Source organism: Capsicum annuum, chromosome 5 (assembly GCF_002878395.1).
Source record: "Capsicum annuum cultivar UCD-10X-F1 chromosome 5, UCD10Xv1.1, whole genome shotgun sequence".
NCBI lineage: Eukaryota > Viridiplantae > Streptophyta > Magnoliopsida > Solanales > Solanaceae > Capsicum > Capsicum annuum.
The window spans coordinates 101,953,394-101,970,757 of NC_061115.1; the positions used below are offsets into that span (position 1 = coordinate 101,953,394).

At 37.1% G+C, this 17,364-nt stretch overlaps 1 non-coding gene across 1 annotated transcript; it reads right to left on the bottom strand.

Annotated features, from left to right (window-relative positions):
- Positions 1-15,157: 15,157 nt before the first annotated feature.
- Positions 15,158-15,264, bottom strand: LOC124899122. The gene has a single exon (XR_007056260.1). It is a non-coding gene; the product is annotated as a small nucleolar RNA R71 (small nucleolar RNA).
- Positions 15,265-17,364: the final 2,100 nt, after the last annotated feature.

The following is a 17,364-nucleotide window of genomic DNA, read 5'->3' on the forward strand; positions in this document are numbered from 1 at the left end:
GATTTGCTGAAATATACTCCTTTTTTGTGACTTAAAAGTGAAGTAAACTGACCAGCAACTTGTCCTTTTAAAGGCCCTATCTTGTCCACCTCCTTAGCTGCATTTTGGACCATAAAATTGGTCAAATTGGTCCAAGTAGGTGATGCACCTACTTAAGGGTCCAAGCTGCTGAAACTTCAAAGTAGGTGATGCACCTACTTGCTTAATTTCTTGTTGGGGTCAATTATAGTTGGGCCTTGGCAGATTGGTGTCTTGGGCCACTTATCCATTTTCTTTCTCTTTTGTTCAATTTGGCCCAAATGAGTATATTAGCATAGACCAAAATCTGATCCATAGACATGGGTACATTAATTTGGTCCAAACAACTTAAGTAGGTGACTCACCTACTAGCTTAAATAAGTCAAGCAAGCACCTCAATATTTTGCTCCATTTTCAGCTCCTAATCCATTTAATCTAACCTTCAACTTATACTCACTTGGTCACTTTAAACTTTAGATTCAAATACTAGCTTACGATTCCAAGTTTAAATAGTTATCTTAACATTAACTTAGTCGCATCACATTAAAATGTACGGGCAGCATCTATAATTCCATCTATACTATTAATACTTGTATAACAATTCTCATACATTATATATATCAAAAGGCTATACCAAGTTCCATATAATTAGAACACGTACAAGCAAAATATGGGATGTTACACTAGGGTTTGAATTTGACCTAAATTGAAGGTGATTTGACCCATCCACCATTGTTGATCTTGAGTTTGAAGAAACTTGAAGGTGAGATCTCATTGTGGAAGGTTTTTGTTAATGTTTTTGGAGATGAAAACGTGATATTTATGGTTGGATTTTCAACGTGAGCTTGGATCTTCAAGAAAAAACAAATTTCGAGTTCAGTTTCTTAAGGGTTAACTTTGTGTCAAACTTTGAATGTTCTTGGTGTTCTTCATGTTCTTCATGTATTGTTGAACAAGAACATTCAAAAAGTGTTGTTTGATCTAAAAAGGAGGAGAAAGAGAGTGTACTACTTGTTTGTCTCAAAGAATATTCCAAGTTTTCCAAAGGAAGAAAAGAATTCAAAAGGCATCAAAAGGAATATTCTCAAAGAAGAGGACAAGGTCAAGTACAAGGGAAAGTACAAGGGGGACCATCACAAATTCAAACTCTTTTGATCTAGAAAAAAGGTCCATTCTTTGTGTTTTCTTCATCAAAACTGATCCTACCTTCCCCCTAAGTTTAAGATTGATTGAATACAAGTTGAATACAAGAAATTTTTTTCAAAACATCAACCAACCAAAGGCTGCCACGTCATCACCAAGGGCTTCCACATCATCAGTTCACCCAAAAAGCTTAAGCTCAAATTTTAGATTCTAAGTTTCATTTCCTTGTTTCTTTAGTTTCATTTCTTGATTCTAGAACTAATTAACAACTAGTAATCACCTACTTAGTTGTGAATTAGTCGTTTGAGTCCGTTTTCTTCGTGTTTTTGTTCTTTGTGTGCTTCTCTCATTTTGACTCGTTGAACTTCTTTGTTTCAAGTTCATAAGTAGATTTTGTATTGTGTCTTGAGTCGATCAAACAAGAATTTATTCCGGCAACTAAGTAGTGATTGACACCTTATTAACTACCAGATTAATAGCAACTTTCAATATTCGCTGCTCCAATTGTGAGGATCACAAAGGTGAGAGTATATACGAGTGTTGGTGAGGAGCTTTTACTACTAATCTTGTTTGTTCATTTTGTAGGTACAAGGTGATATAATGGGAACATATCTTGGTATCCTCGAACTATTATGACTACAACATGGGAGTCTATGATTGTAGTGAGGGATTTTATGGCTACGATGATGTTGGAGATTATGGGGGCTATGAATATAGCCATGATCAAGACATAGGCAGAATTCAGAGTTATGGTTTTGAGGGAGAAAATGAGGTGAATGAAGTTCCTAGTACTTATGGTGAATATGGAGATGATGTCTAGCCTTGTGATGGTTCTTATGATGAAGTTGGGGCATGTGAGAAGTCTTGCACTTCCCACTCTGAACCTAGAATTTGTGTAAGGGATAATCCTTTCCTTCAAAAAGCATATGAAAGCCTTAGTGAGAGTGCACATGTGGAGCATGAAGATTCATATTCTTTACCTTGTAGTACATCTTATCCAGGACAAAGTGGTGTGAATGAGTATACTATCTATAGTGTAGGTTGTCTTATGAGAAGAAAAGAGAATACATATCCAAGGCCGAGGGGTACTCATGTGCCCATGGGTTGTTGTAATACCCCAGGAAATTTTTTGTTGAAATTTTGTGCATAAACGTGTTGGGTTCTATCTTCTAGAATGAATTATAAATTTTTCATACATAATGTCTTATATTATGACCCACCATTGCATAGAGTATTGAATAAGATTTCCAACGATATGTGGATCATCCAAAACGAACACCCAAGCAACGAGTTATGAACATTCCGATCGAATCGTGAATAGTAGTGAATAGTAAAACGTGCAGGAAAAAGTACTGAGGCCTTGCGTATTTTTTCTCCACCAGTAAATGATCATAACTCCTTGTACATAATTATCTGGGTGATCTACTATATATCAATGGAAAGCTCTGTGAGCTCTCTTTCCAATTAAATTGGTTTCATCCAATTTGTCTATCGGAGCAAAAAGTTATGGTCGATTTACTTCAGCCTATCAAAAGTAAATTTTTGGTTCAACTTCAAACAATCATAAATCCTCGTACACAATGATCTGGGTGATATACTATATATCAACGGAAAGATATGAGAGTCCTCTTTCTAATGAAATTAGTTTCATCCTATTTAGATTGCGAAGTAAAATGTTATGGTTGATCTACTTCAAACTATCAAAACAGTCCACCAAAGGACAGATTTGAGAATTATTTAATTTTTAGGGGCGTTTTGGTTATTTCTCCTCACCCAAAATTCATCCAAACCCTATATTAAAGCCTATTAGAATTATTTTGTGTTGTATTTCATCAAATTCCCCTAAAAAGAAAACCCTAAGCTCCTACATCCAACTTCAAGAACCTCCAAAGTTCACCATTAATTCTGCAAATTTATTCAAGATTCCAAGTTCCTAGTTCAAGAACTCTAAGAACCATCATTCAAAGAAATGATTAACATCTCAAAAATGAGTATCGATCTAAAGTTCATCATTAAAGGTATGTGGGGTTTTTCAATAAGAACTCTCTTTCATTCTTGTGCCCAAAAGTAATTTTCCTTACAAAGGCATGATTTTTATTTGATTTTTATAAATTTAAAGCATGAACCCATAGCTTATAATGATTATTATGAAATCTTAATGTTTATGATTTTGAAAGATGAATTTACATGTGTGGAGATATAAAGCATGAATCTTGAACGATATTTATCATGATTTTGATATTTGGGTCGTGAATCCCCATTGGAAATTATGTTTTTCTTGAGAAAGTGTGTGTTATAAGCATGTTGATATTGAACATTTGAGATATTTTGAATGAAAACCATTTGATCTTAATGGAGTTATTTTGAACTCGAGTGTGAAAGAAATCCACGACGTGGTTGATTTTGATAGATGGGAAGCAAATGGCTCTCAATGTATATTTATATATTACTGAAATTGTTTTGTTGTGGATTGTCTTTGAAATGATCTGAGCTAAGTTTGGGAGAAATATTTTGCACCGAGTGGGAGGTATAAAGCAACCTTACTTCCCTAGAACTACGTGTCCCCATAGGAGTGAGCCTGAGGCTGATTTATATAGTGATTACTAGTTTATGTGGATTTGATATTGATAGTCCTACTCCGATGGCAAGGATAGAACAGCTCTCCCCAACGTGGGTTGTACGTTGGACTCCATGTAGCTCACATAGTTTATGTCGGTTATAGGATCTCTCAGTGTGTGTGTGTTTCCTTGTATCTATGTTAATGGTGAAGTGATTTGAAAGTGGAATTGTGAAAGTTATTCTTTCAAAAGATTTAAATGATATTTACATTATGAGAATTGATATTCTTGATGAACTGAAAGTGATTGATAAATTATATAATGACTCACATGTGTTATTGTACTTATTTCATCCTCTCATAATTATGATGATTTTCTTGGGGCTATATGAGTCTTTCATACATCCTGCATATTTCTTATAAATATTTATGATGATGATGTTTATATAATTGTATACACCCCCATATACTCGGTTTCTTTCTATGGTACTGACCCATATCTTCGGATGTGGGTTGCATTTTCTCAGAATGTAGGTCCAGGTGCTCAGTTCTAGGTTCAACAGTTATTCTTCAGGCACGCTGTTCTACATCCTCTATTGTGGTGAGTCCATGTTCCGAGGACGTGATGTCTGGTGTTGGTTTTACGAAATTGTTTACATTTGATAACTGAGTATGAGTCAGTTGCGGCATATCTCAATGGCTCGCTGGTTTTATTGATTTTCTTAGAGGCTTGTCAAACTAGTATAGATGTTGGGAGTTGACTAATAAGTCGTATTTTATTATCTTTCTAAAATTCTTTTTATTCTTGGATGTTGATTACTCTGTTGATATTTGAGGGTTATTTATGGAAACTCCATTGATTTGTGTTGAACTAAATGAAAATGGCTCAAAGGGTTAGCTTAGGGCTACTCGTAGCCTCAAGCACCGTATGATGCTCTGGGACCCATTTTACGGGGCGTTACAAACTTGGTATTAGAGCCTAAGATTTTAAGGTGTCCTAGGGAGTCTGACAATCCGCGTTAAGTAGAGTCTTGATCATCGGTGTGTAGCGCGCCACATCTATGAGCAAGAGGCTACAAGTTATTTTAGAAAAAAGTATGATTCTTTCTTTCAAAAGTCTATCATGCTTAAAGTATCTCTCTCTGCTATTGATTCGTGCTCTCCTCTTTCTAAAATATGCCTCCACATCAAGCTATAAGAAATAATGATGGTCAGCAACCTCAACCCACTAACCCATTGAATGAAAATGTGTCTCATGCTGAATTTTGGGCAGCCTTTCAAGCGCTGGCCTAAGCTGTTACTGCAAATATTTAGGGCAACCCATTTGAAATGAGTCCTGAGATTATTCCTGAACCTATCCTAGTTTCTACCCTAGTGGGTGATTCAATTGTTTCCTAAAATGTGTATAAAAAGTGTCCTATTACCGTTCTTCATAGAGTCTTGCTGGCTGATCTGATTGAGTTAGACATGGTAGATTTTGATGTTATTCTGGGTATGGATTGGTTGTATTCTTCTTACGCCTCTATTGATTGTCAGACACGAGTGGTCAAGTTTCAGTTTTTGGGTGCATCCGTGTTTGAGTGGTCTGGGAATTTTGTGTCACCCAAGAGTCATTTAATCTCTTACCTCAAAGCTAGAAAGCTTATTTCCAAGGGGTGTATTTACCATTTTGTTAGAGTCAAAGACACTAAGTCTGAGACTCTAACTCTCCAGTCTATTAACGTCGTTAATAAGTTTTCTGATGTCTTTCTGAATGATCTCCTAGGGATACCTCCTGATAGCGAGATAAAGTTTGGGATTGATCTTCTTCTCGATACTCAGCCCATTTCTATTCCTCCTTACCGTATAGCCCCTGCAGAACTTAAGGAGTTGAAAGAGCAACTCAAAGATCTACTAGATTAGCGTTTCATAAAGCCCAGTGTTTCTTCTTGGGGTGCTCCTGTGTTGTTTGTAAGAAAGAAAGATAACTCTTTGCGTATGTGCATTGATTACCACCAACTAATAAAGTCACCATAAAAAATAAGTACCCCATTCCGAGAATAGATGATTTGTTTGACCAACTACAAGGTGCAAGTTATTTCTCAAAGATAGACCTTTATTTCGGCTATCATCAACTCAAAGTTAGGGAGTGTGACATCCTAAAAACTACTTTCCAAACTCATTATGGCTATTTTGAGTTTTTTGTTATGTCTTTCTGGTTAACTAATGCCCCAACAGCTTTCATGGACCTCATGAATCAAGTGTTTAGACCATATCTGGATATGTTTGTCATAGTGTTCATCGATGATATACTGGTGTACTCTCGTAGTAAGGCTGAACATTTTAATCATCTCCGAACTGTCTTGTAAACCCTTAGAGATCACAAGTTGTTTGCCAAGTTCAGTAAGTGTGAGTTTTGGCTAAGGTCAGTTGCTTTTTTGGGTCATATCATTTCTTCCGAGGGTATTAGAGTTGATCCCCAAAAGACCGAAGCTTTTAGAAATTGGTCCAGACCTATTTCTTCGACTGATATTCAAAGTTTCTTGGGTTTAGCTGGCTATTACCGCCGTTTTGTTGAGGGTTTCTCCTCTATAGTGTCTCCTATGACTTGGTTGACCCCAAAAAAAGTAAAGTTCTTATGGTCCAAATTTTGTGAGAAGAGTTTTCAGGAGTTGAAGACTCGACTCACTTTAGCCCCTATTTTGACTTTGCCTAATGGTATTGATGGTTTTGTGGTGTACTATAATACTTCAAGAGTTGGGTTGGGTTGCGTATTGATGCAGAAGGGTAAGCTGATAGTTTATGCTTCTAGACAGTTGAAACCCCATGAGAAAAATTACCCCACCCATGACCTTGAGTTGGCTGCTATTGTGTTTGCTTTAAAAATCTAGAGACACTATTTGTATGGTGTCCATGTTGATGCTTTCACTGATTATAAGAGTCTGCAGTATGTGTTTACCTAGAGAGAATTGAATCTTAGGCCTGACAATGGTTAGAATTGTTAAAGGACTATGATATGAGTGTGCTGTACCATCTGGGCAAGGCCAATGTTGTGGCGGATGCCCTAAGTAGAGTGTCCATGGGTAGTATTTTGCATGTGGTAGAAGGTAAGAAAGAGTTGGCTCATGATGTACATCGTTTGTCTAGATTGGGGGTTAGGTTGTTTGACTCTGCTAAAAGTAGTATAGGGGTTCGGAGTAGTTTCAAATCCTCCTTGGTTTTGGAAGTGAAGGAAAAGCAATACTTAGATGCTAGTTTGGGTAGACTGAAGGAGTCAGTCAAGGACCAAAAAGTAGAGGTTTTCTCCAAAGGGGGAGATGGTGTGTTGAGATTGCAGGGTAGATTGTGTGTCCTGAATGTTGATTATCTGAGATAGAGGATTATGGCTGAAGCGCACGGGGCTTGATATTCTATTCATCCTGGTGCCACCAAGATGTATCGATACTTGCGGAAAATCTATTAGTGGAGTGGCATGAAGAAAGATATAGCAGCGTTTGTAGCTAAGTGTGCAACATGCCAACAGGTTAAGGTTGAACACCAAAGACCTGGTGGTATGATGCAAGAGTTTAGTATTCCCACCTGGAAGTGGGAAGAGATAAATATGGACTTCATGATTGGTTTACCTCCTTCCCGACACCATCATGATTCCATTTGGGTTGTGGTTGATAGGTTGACTAAGTTTGCTCATTTCTTGCCTGTTCATACTTCATATACTACTGAGGATTATGCTAGATTGTATCCGAGAGCTAGTCAGACTGCATGGAGTTCCCTTGTCTATCATTTTGGATAGGGGTACTCAGTTCACTTCACAATTTTGGAAAGCTTTTCAGAAGAGTCATGGTACCCAAGTGCTTTTAAGTTCTGCTTTCATCCGCAGACCGATGGTCAGGCTGAGCGGACCATCCAGACCTTAGAAGATATGTTGAGAGCTTGTGCACTTGACTTTAAGGGAAGTTGGGATGATCACTTATCGTTGATAGAGTTTACTTACAATAACAGTTTCCACTCTAGTATTGGCATGGCTCAATTTGAAGCCTTATATGAGAGGAAGTTTAGATCACCCATAGGTTGGTTTGAGGTTGGTGAAGCTGCTGTGAGTGGTCCTGATTTGGTATTTGAGGCTATGGAAAAAGTTAAGTTGATTAGGGAAAGGTTAAAAACTGTGCAAAGTCGTCAGAAGTCATATGTGGATGTTAGAAAGAGAGACGTTGAGTTTGAAGTTGGTGACGTAGTGTATCTAAAAATTTCACCCGTGAGGGGGGTGAAGAGATTCAGAAAGAAGGGGAAGCTTAGTCCCCATTATGTTGGTCCTTACAAAATTCTTAGCCGTGTTGGTAAGGTAGCTTATGAGGTCGAGTGGCCTTCGGAGTTGTTCTTTGTTCATCCAATTTTCTATATCTCCATGCTTAGAAAGCATATTAGCGATGCTGTGGTAGTGGATTCCTCTGTGAGTGCTGACATTCAAGAAAATCTTTCTTTTGATGAGATTTTTGTTGAGATTATTGATTTCAGTGTAGACTAAGGAACAAAAAAGTTCCCTTGGTCAAGGTGTTGTAGAGAAACCAATCTATTGAGGGTGCAACTTGAGAAGCTGAGGCGGATATGCGATCCAAGTACCCGCACCTATTTTCCACGAACTCCGATCAAGCCGACGGTACTGTTCTTTCCTAAATCATGCACTTTTGATAAAAGTTGCAACAGTTCAGCTATCATTTATTATGTGTTCAGCTGTAGTCTCTTGAATTTATGCATTCTATGTACCCTATCTAATCTTGGCATGTATAGCATCATTCGAGGATGAATGTTTCCAAGGGGGATGATGTAATACCCCAGAAAATTTTTCATTGAAGTTTTTTGCGTAAACGTATTAGGTTCTATCTTCTAGAATGAATTATAAATTTTCTGTGTAGAATGTCTTAGATTATGACCCACCATTACATAGAGTATTGAATAAGCTTTCCAACAATATGTGGATCATCCAAAACGGACACCCGAGCGACGAGTTATGAACATTTCGATCAAACTGTGAATAGTAGTGAACAGTAAAACATGCAGGAAAAAGTATTGAGGCCTGGCGTATTTTTTGCTCCAACTTTAAATGATCATAACTCCTTGTAAATAATGATCTGGGTGATCTACTATATATCAACTGAAAGCTCTGCGAGTCCTTTTTCCAATGAAATTGGTTTCATCCAATTTGTCTAACGGAGCAAAAAGTTATGGTCGATCTACTTCATCCTATTAAAAGTATATTTTTGGGTCAACTTCAAATGATCATAACTCCTCGTTCACAATGATCTGGGTGAGATACTATATATCAACGAAAAGATATGAGAGTCCTCTTTCTAATGAAATTGGTTTCATACAATTTGGATATCAAAGTAAAACATTATGGTTGATCTACTTCAGACTATCAAAACAGTCCACCAAAGGACAGATTTGAGAATTATTTGATTTTTAGGGGCATTTTGGTCATTCCCCCTCACCCAAAATTCATCCAAACCCTATATTTTAGCCTATTAGAAGCATTCTGTGTTATATTTCATCAAATTCCCTCAAAAAGAAAACCCTAAGCTCCTACATCCAACTTTAAGAACCTCCAAAGTTCACCATTAATTTGCAAATTTATTCAAGATTCCAAGTTCCTAGTTCAAGAACTCCAAGAACCATCATTCAAAGGCACGATTAACATCTCAAAAATGAGTATCGATCTAAAGTTCATCATTCAAGGTATGTGGGGTTTTTCAACAAGAACTCTCTTTCATTCTTGTGCCCAAAAGTAATTTTCTTTACAAAGGCATGATTTTTATTTGACTTTTATGAATTTGAAGCATGAACCCATATCTTATGATGATTATTATGAAATCATGATGTTTATGATTTTGAAAGATAAATTTACATGTACGGAGATATAAAGCATGAATCTTGAATGATATTTATCATGATTTTGATATTTGGGTCGTGAATCCCCATTGAAAATTGTGTTTTTTTAGAAAGTATGTGTTATAAGCACGTTGATGTTGAATATTTGAGATATTTTGAATGATTTGACCTTTTGGTCTTAATGGATTTGTTTTGAACTCGAGTGTGAAAGAAATCCACAACGTGGTTAATTTTGATAGATGGGAAGCATGATGGCTCCCGATGTATATTTATATATTACTGAAATTTTTTTGTTATGCATTGTATTTGAAATTATCTGAGCTAAGTCCGGGAGAAATCTTTAGCACCGAGTGGGAGGTATAAAGCGACCTTACTTCCCTAGAATTACGTGCCCCTATAGGAATGAGCCTGAGGTTGATTTATATAGTGATCACTAGTTTGTGTGGATTTGATATCGATAGTCCTACTTCGATGGCAAGGATAGGACGGCTCTCCCCAACGTGGGTTGTACGTTGGACTCCATGTAGCTCACATGGTTTATGTCGGTTATAAGAATCTCCCAGTGTGTGTGTGTGTTTCCTTGTGTCTATGGCAAACGGTGAAGTGATTTGAAAGTGGAATTGTGAAAGTTATTCCTCCAAAACATTTAAATGATATTACATTATGAGAATTGATATTTTTGATGAACTAAAAGTGATTGACAAATTATATGATGACTCACATTTGTTATTATACTTATTGAGTCCTCTCATGATTATGATAATTTTCTTGGGGCTATGTGAGTCTTTCATACATCCTGCATATTTCTTATAAATATTTATGATGATGATATTTATACAATTGCATACACCCCTATATACTCGGTTTCTTTCTATGGTACTGACCCACATCTTCAGATGTGGGCTGCATTTTCTCAGAATGTAGGTCCAGGTGCTCAGTTCTAGGTTCGACAGTTATTCTTCGGGCATGCTGTTCTACATCCTCTATTGTGGTAAGTCCTCATATTTCGAGGACGTGATGTCTGATGTTGGTTTTACGGAATTGTTTACATTTGATAACTGAGTATGAGTTAGTTGGGGCATGTCTCAATGGCTCGCTAGTTTTATTAATTTTCTTAGAGGCTTGTCAGACTAGTATAGATGTTGGGAGTTGACTAATAAGTCGTATTTTGTTATCTTTCTGAAATTCTTTTTATTCTTGGATGATGATTACTCTGTTGATATTTGAGGGTTATTTATGAAAACCCCGTTGATTTGTGTTGAACTGAATGAAAATGGCTCAAAGGGTTAGCTTGGAGCTACTCGTAGCCTCAAGCACCGTGTGACGCTTTGGGACCCATTTTCTGGGGCGTTACAGTTGTCCTAAACTCTACAATGTTGATCCTAGAAAAAGTGTTCACTCCGGAAAGGTAAGCATTTATGGGGTACCAGGCTGCCTCCTCGTGCTAGATGATTGGCGCCATAAGAACTACATTATGCCACCCATGGTTGAATATTTGGGGTTGTTTCAAGAACCTTTACTTGTTCCATATTACTTGGACGGGTATAAGGTTATCGAGTGAGTGAGGATTGTCTTCACCCAATTTGAATACTATGAGGAGGTATGGTGCGATATCTTTCCCTTGACACCAGGTCATGTATGCTTCGGTGCCGATTGGTTTGCACAACATTGAGTTCCAAATGTGCTAAATTAGCCTAAGGTTGTATTGGACCATTGGGGAAATTATCTCTTTACCTCAATTTTTCCCAAACTACAAGGAAATGTGATCACTTACTCCGGCCCGAATAATTATGAGAGACAAAAGATTGAGAGGATTAAGGGTGTGCAAGGTGGCAATCCAAGAGTGGAAAAAAGAGAGGTTGTGTGGAGTGAAGTGAGGGGATTGTCACCAAACCGTGCTAATTATATTTGTCCTTCTATTTCTAAGGACATTTGTGTAGGTACTAATATGACAAGTGGAGAAGCACAAGGCCAAGGAGAGGTTGCTGCTGAAGCATGTGGGAAACCTTTACACCATGGCAAAAAAGAATTTACTCAAGAACTTTGAGGTAAAATAGCTAACTCTTACACTTTTGTGCAAGTGAATAATAATTGTGTGGCTAGTAGCCCATTAAGTGTGAGTAGTAGCTTACCTATTTATGATTCTATTGATTCTTTGCCTCTTGTTGCTGATGTACTTGTTGTGAGTGTGGATCCACTAGTTGATTCTATTGATGACTGAATTAACTCTTCTTGTAAGATCAATTTATGTCCACCTAGTGTTGAAGCCATTGTGTTGAATGATAATACATCATCTATTGATTCTTTGCCCCTTGATGATGATGTACATGTTGTGAATGTCGATACACTAGTTGATCCTATTGATGACCGAATTGACTCTTCTTATAAGATCAATTTATGTCCACCTAGTGTTGAAGCTAATGTGTTGAATGATAGTACATCATCTTGTGAGGAATTGTGTTGATCAACTTATGTGTGAAATTTGTCCACCATTTGAGGATGTGTCTGATGTGTTTAATGTATCTCAAGTGAGTGATGATGTTGAAAATGTTGATCAAATAAATAGTAGTAATCCCTTTAGCATGACCTCTAGTGAATGTTCTACTAGCGGTTTTGCTCATAAGGATCGTGTGTTTGAAACTTCTTTGGAACTTGATAATTGTCCTTTAGAGAGTGAACTTCCATGTTCTAAATCTTGCCCGATGGTAGATCCTCCTCTCTTTAGGTATAAAATCTTATTCAAAGATGGTTCAATCACTCCTAATAAACCTAGTTGTGGGAATGATATTAATGGGATAGCTTGTCTTGAAGGCTATAGCCTATATACTAATCCACTATGGTGTGACAACATACCTCCTAAAGATGGAAATCTCTTCTTGAAAGATGAGAGTACTCTTAAGGGTACGGAATGTGTAGTCTTAGAAAGGAATGATCAATTGGGTAATGATAGCTTTGATTTGCTTGAGTATTTGAGAAACCCAACAGGTGATTATTCCTTGAAAATTGATTGTGGTTGTGATCCTTTGTATGATTCCCCACCCATGTTTGATGACTATGAGGATGAATTGTTTGCTTCTTGTGAAGACTTAAGTAATAATTTATTTGATTCTGCTTGTGGTGTGTATCTACTTGAGGGTTCTTCCATGAAAAGAGAAAGTGTCCATTGGTTGGAAATTACTTCTTCTTCTACTTTGTGTGACCTTATTGTTGAGAGTGCTCATGGTGATAATTTTGAAACTAGTAGTGAGTACGTACATGAGGACACCTTAGTTGAAGTTGACTTGAGTGATACCTTTCTCTACTCTCTATTTGCTTTTGATGATATCTATGCTATTGTAGAGAGTATGTCTTTTAGATTGGGTAAAGCCTATGGGGAAAAAGAGTGTTGTCTAGATCCATGTCTATGGCCACTCTTTCCATTTAACTCGGGTGCCAAATATAGATATTATGATTTTGGCACACCCAAATTATTGCTTGGTCTACATGACAAGCAAAGTGACATTCTTGAAAACTCGAGGGCAAAGGTGTCATTGTCTTCTTGGGGTAATGTTACTAAATGTGCATCCTTGCTCGACACACTTGTGCTTAAGTTGCATGATTCCCAACTTGTGGATGCCAAGTTCATACTTTACTTGAAAGGAAGAGGTCATATGTGCTTTAGTGCCTTAAATCCATCCTTGTGTGCTTTATGTGTTATATCTTATGGGCCAAATTGCATTCTTATAGATGATAGCGCCTTGGATGATGCCTTTACACTCGGTTCCTTCTTATACTACCTCTTTTCCTATGATGACATCCATACTAGTTTTGGATTTGTATTCTAGGGAACTTGTTAGTTGGTCCACTTATTTGAATGACAATGCTATGTGGGTTTAGTGGACAATAAGACCAATAGTGCTACCACTTTTGATGAAGACACTTGAAGAGGTAATGAAACAATTGTGTCTAGTGGTTTCTAAGATAAAGGTACTCTAACCTTTTGGCGTTAGTGATACCATTAAGACCTTTGTAGTTGTTTATCTCTTGATACTTGTCATAGCCATATCCTTTGTGACATTTTCACTAAGCTTTTCATGACTAAAATAAAGGATTCATGGTCATATTTTAAGTGTGTACCCCCTTGGCATGATGATATTATTTGTTGTACTAACCCTAACTCTCATTCCATGAGGATGTTGTGCTTTTTTGTCCTTTCTTTGGTTTTGCAAGGTGTGGATTCGAGGTTGAATCCTTTTCAAGAAGGGGAGGATGATACTAGCAAAAGGGCCATCATAGCTTTTGATGACATCATTCGAGGCCCATACATGAAGATTCAAGCTTTGGTCATACTGAGGGTACAAGGACATACATAGAGGACTCATTTTGAAATTACAATAGAGCAAATCCATGTTTGGAAGATTGCTTGGGACTTGTGTTGATGCCTACCAAAGGGTTCCAAGAGGTATTACATTTTGAAGCTTGAAGAAGAAGGGACCCACGAAGCATTAGTGGGGCGGCCTTGGAGTGTAAACACTCATTAAAGGTGTTTAGTCTTTTTTGTGCCATTTCTTTACACTCTATAGGAGCCTTTTTTCATTAAGGATATTTTGGTATTTTATGTAATAAGCTATAAATAGACTCTTTAGGATTATTTTCTCATTAGTTGATTATTGAGAGTGTAGTGTAGGGCTTTGAAAAGCCAAGTAGATAGGGCTTGGAAAAGACATTATTGATCTTTGCTTAGAAATGGTGGTTGTAAGGAGGAGTTGATTTCCTTAGTGGTCACTGTAAGAGTTTGGTGTTGTAATTGTGGGTCTTAAGGGTCTTATCGTTTAATACACGGTTTGGTTCCTATTTCTTGTAATCTCATATGTCAAGTTATCTATCATACTTTATTGTTTTTGTTTGTTCTCTTGTTTCTCTTAGTCTTAATCTCTTTAGGTCATTCTTCTATCAGCACCGTTGTTGGGGACTTGTAATTTGGCAACTGTTTTATTGATAGTTTTACTTTTTAGATTTCTTTGGTGCGTTACTATTAGTCTTGGTTTTGTAGTTACAAAAAATAGGTTTTTATGCTAGTATACTGGCAAGGGATAGGGAATTAGTTGAACTAAGTCCCAAAATCGAGCAATACTTCAATCAATGAAGCAGAGAAGTAATCCTTCTCCCACGAATTCCATAAATAAAAGAAGATACTGCTGGAGAATCCCTCATGGCTGAAGAACAAATAGCCCACAAGATAGTTAGAGAAGTATCAATCCCACTTCTAACAAATTTGATCTCCCTTTTTCAAAAATCGACTACTGGAGGTAATTTTACGTTGAACTAGAATATCGTGCAGCTTCTGATTAGCAGTGGCATTTCACAAAGCTTTCGTATGATAATCCACAAGTCCATCTTTGAAACTTTTTGGAGATCAGTAACACATTTATCCCTATAGTTGTGTTAACTAATTATATGAGGCTGACATTTTTCCCCTTTTCACTATCGGGGGAAGCAAAGAAATGGTTGAATGTTGAGCCAACAAATTCAATCACAACATGGGATGACTTAGCATAGAGGTTCCTCATCTGAGTCTTCTCATTAGGCAAGACTGCGAGACTTCGCTGTGAGATTGTGTTCTTTAAACAAAAGACAGATGAGAATTTATATCATTCATGGGAGCGTTCAAGGCACTTTTTAGGGATTGTCCACATCATCAGCAATCTAATAAGGTATTAGCTCATACTTTTGTTGAGGCACTTGACCATAACACAAAAAATTTTCAAGATTTGAAGCTAATGTAGGATGAGTTGTATACTTTGTTTGACCTAATTGCTCAAAGGAATCTCGAGTTTCATTCAAACTCAAGGAATGCTACAAAGAAGATTGTAGGTGTGTTAGAAGTGGACAAATTTACTGCTATATCTGCCCAGATTTTGGTACTGCAAAAGTAGATAAGTAACATGAAGTTGGGAGTCGCACAACCTTCAACCATAGTTAATACAATTCAACAAGTTTCAAGTTGGTTGAGGTTTGTGGAAACAGTGGCCATTCAGCAGTCATGTGTCCTATAAATCTTGAGTTTGTGATGTATGTATGCAATACTCAAACACATAATTATGGTAACACCTACAATCTAAAATAATAGTCTAATCCACTAAATCAGCCTTGGGACACACAACAACAGCAGTATCAGCAACCACAGGTTTAAAGGATCAGACCACAGGCAATATGGAAGAGATTCTGAGACAACTTATAGTTTGTCAAACACAATTGGCAGTGGATATAAAGAGTCAACTAAAAGACATAAAGACTCAATATGCGACGATAAGGAACTTAGAGTTACAGTTAGGATAGCTACAGCAGGCGCTAAATACCAGGACTTAAGGTAATTTGCCAAGTGATATTGAACCTTCTAAACAAGTCATGGCAATAACTTTGAGAAGTGGTAAAGATATTAATAAAGAACCTCCAAAGTCAACTGAGGAGGTAGATGTTGATATGGTGACTAAACATGTAAATGGCAAAGTTGTTGAAAATTCGAGAAAATTTGAGTACTTGAAAGAAAAAGTAGTTGAAGAAGTGAAGAAGATCCCACCACTACCTTTCCCAAAGAAGCATATAAAGGCAAAGGAGGATGTATGCTTCAAGAATTTCTTTGACATGTTCATAAAGATTCACATTAATTTACCTCTTTTAGATGTTTTACAGGGAATACCTGAGTATGCTAAGTAGTTGAGGGACGTGGTTGCTAATAAAGTTAAGTAGTGGGATGCTGAGATAGTACCACTAATGAGAAGTGTATCTTTTTGGTGACTCAAAAGAGGCCAAAAAAACATAAAGACCCTAGGAAGTTCACTCTCCCCATTAAAATTGGCAAAAGTGAGGTGGTTCATGCATTTATTAATTTAGGGGAAAGTATCAAATTGATGCCCCTATCTTTGTTCAGTACATTAGGCTTAAAAAATCCTAGACCGAGCTCGGTGCTACTGCAACTGGCAAATGGGACCATAGCCAATCCTAAAAGAGTCATAGAGGATGTTCTCATAAAGGTTAGAAGCTTTGATTAATATGGGAGATGTCACACTCCAAATAAGGTTGGAGGATGAAGAGGCAGTTTGTAAAGTGTACAAACCGCTTAACAAACTAACCCACTATAAAGATTTGTTCATGATTGATTGAAGAGGATAAGTTTGGGGTGGTGGATCCTATTCCACAAAAGATCTCTTTGGACATCCTCATTAAGCAGCCTAAGCCATAACTGCTTAAGCCCAATATGATGCAGATTGATGAGCCTGAAAAGGCTAGTTGTGAAAAAGTTGTTAACCTTAAGAGTTCACACTCAAGAGGTCAGAAACGAATAAGAAGATGGCCTCCAAGTGTAAGAAAATGGATGAAGGAATGTGGATGAGTCATAGTTGGGTCGTGTTGCGACGCTAAATCATGTACTGCTTGGGAGACAACCCAAGTTAAAGCCGATATTTTTTATTATTTAGTTTTTAGTTTTTACTTCACAATTTTTTATTTTTTTTAGTAAAAGTTTGATGGGAATTCTGAGTACAAAAAATATGAGATAAAGAGAATGACATAGACTAAGTGTGGGGTCCCCGAACCCCCTTGATATGTAAGGATACTACTAGATAGTTATAGAGGTCTCAGGGAGTATTTATATCTCACTTTTAAAGTATACTTTAGGGGAAAAGTAGATTTTTAAGTGTAGGGTGGGGAAATTCCCATTTTTAGTATAATTTTTTTAAAAAGGAATTGTGTTAGGAATAGGTGAGATATTCTTATTGGTGCTATATTTGACTACATGTTGTAAG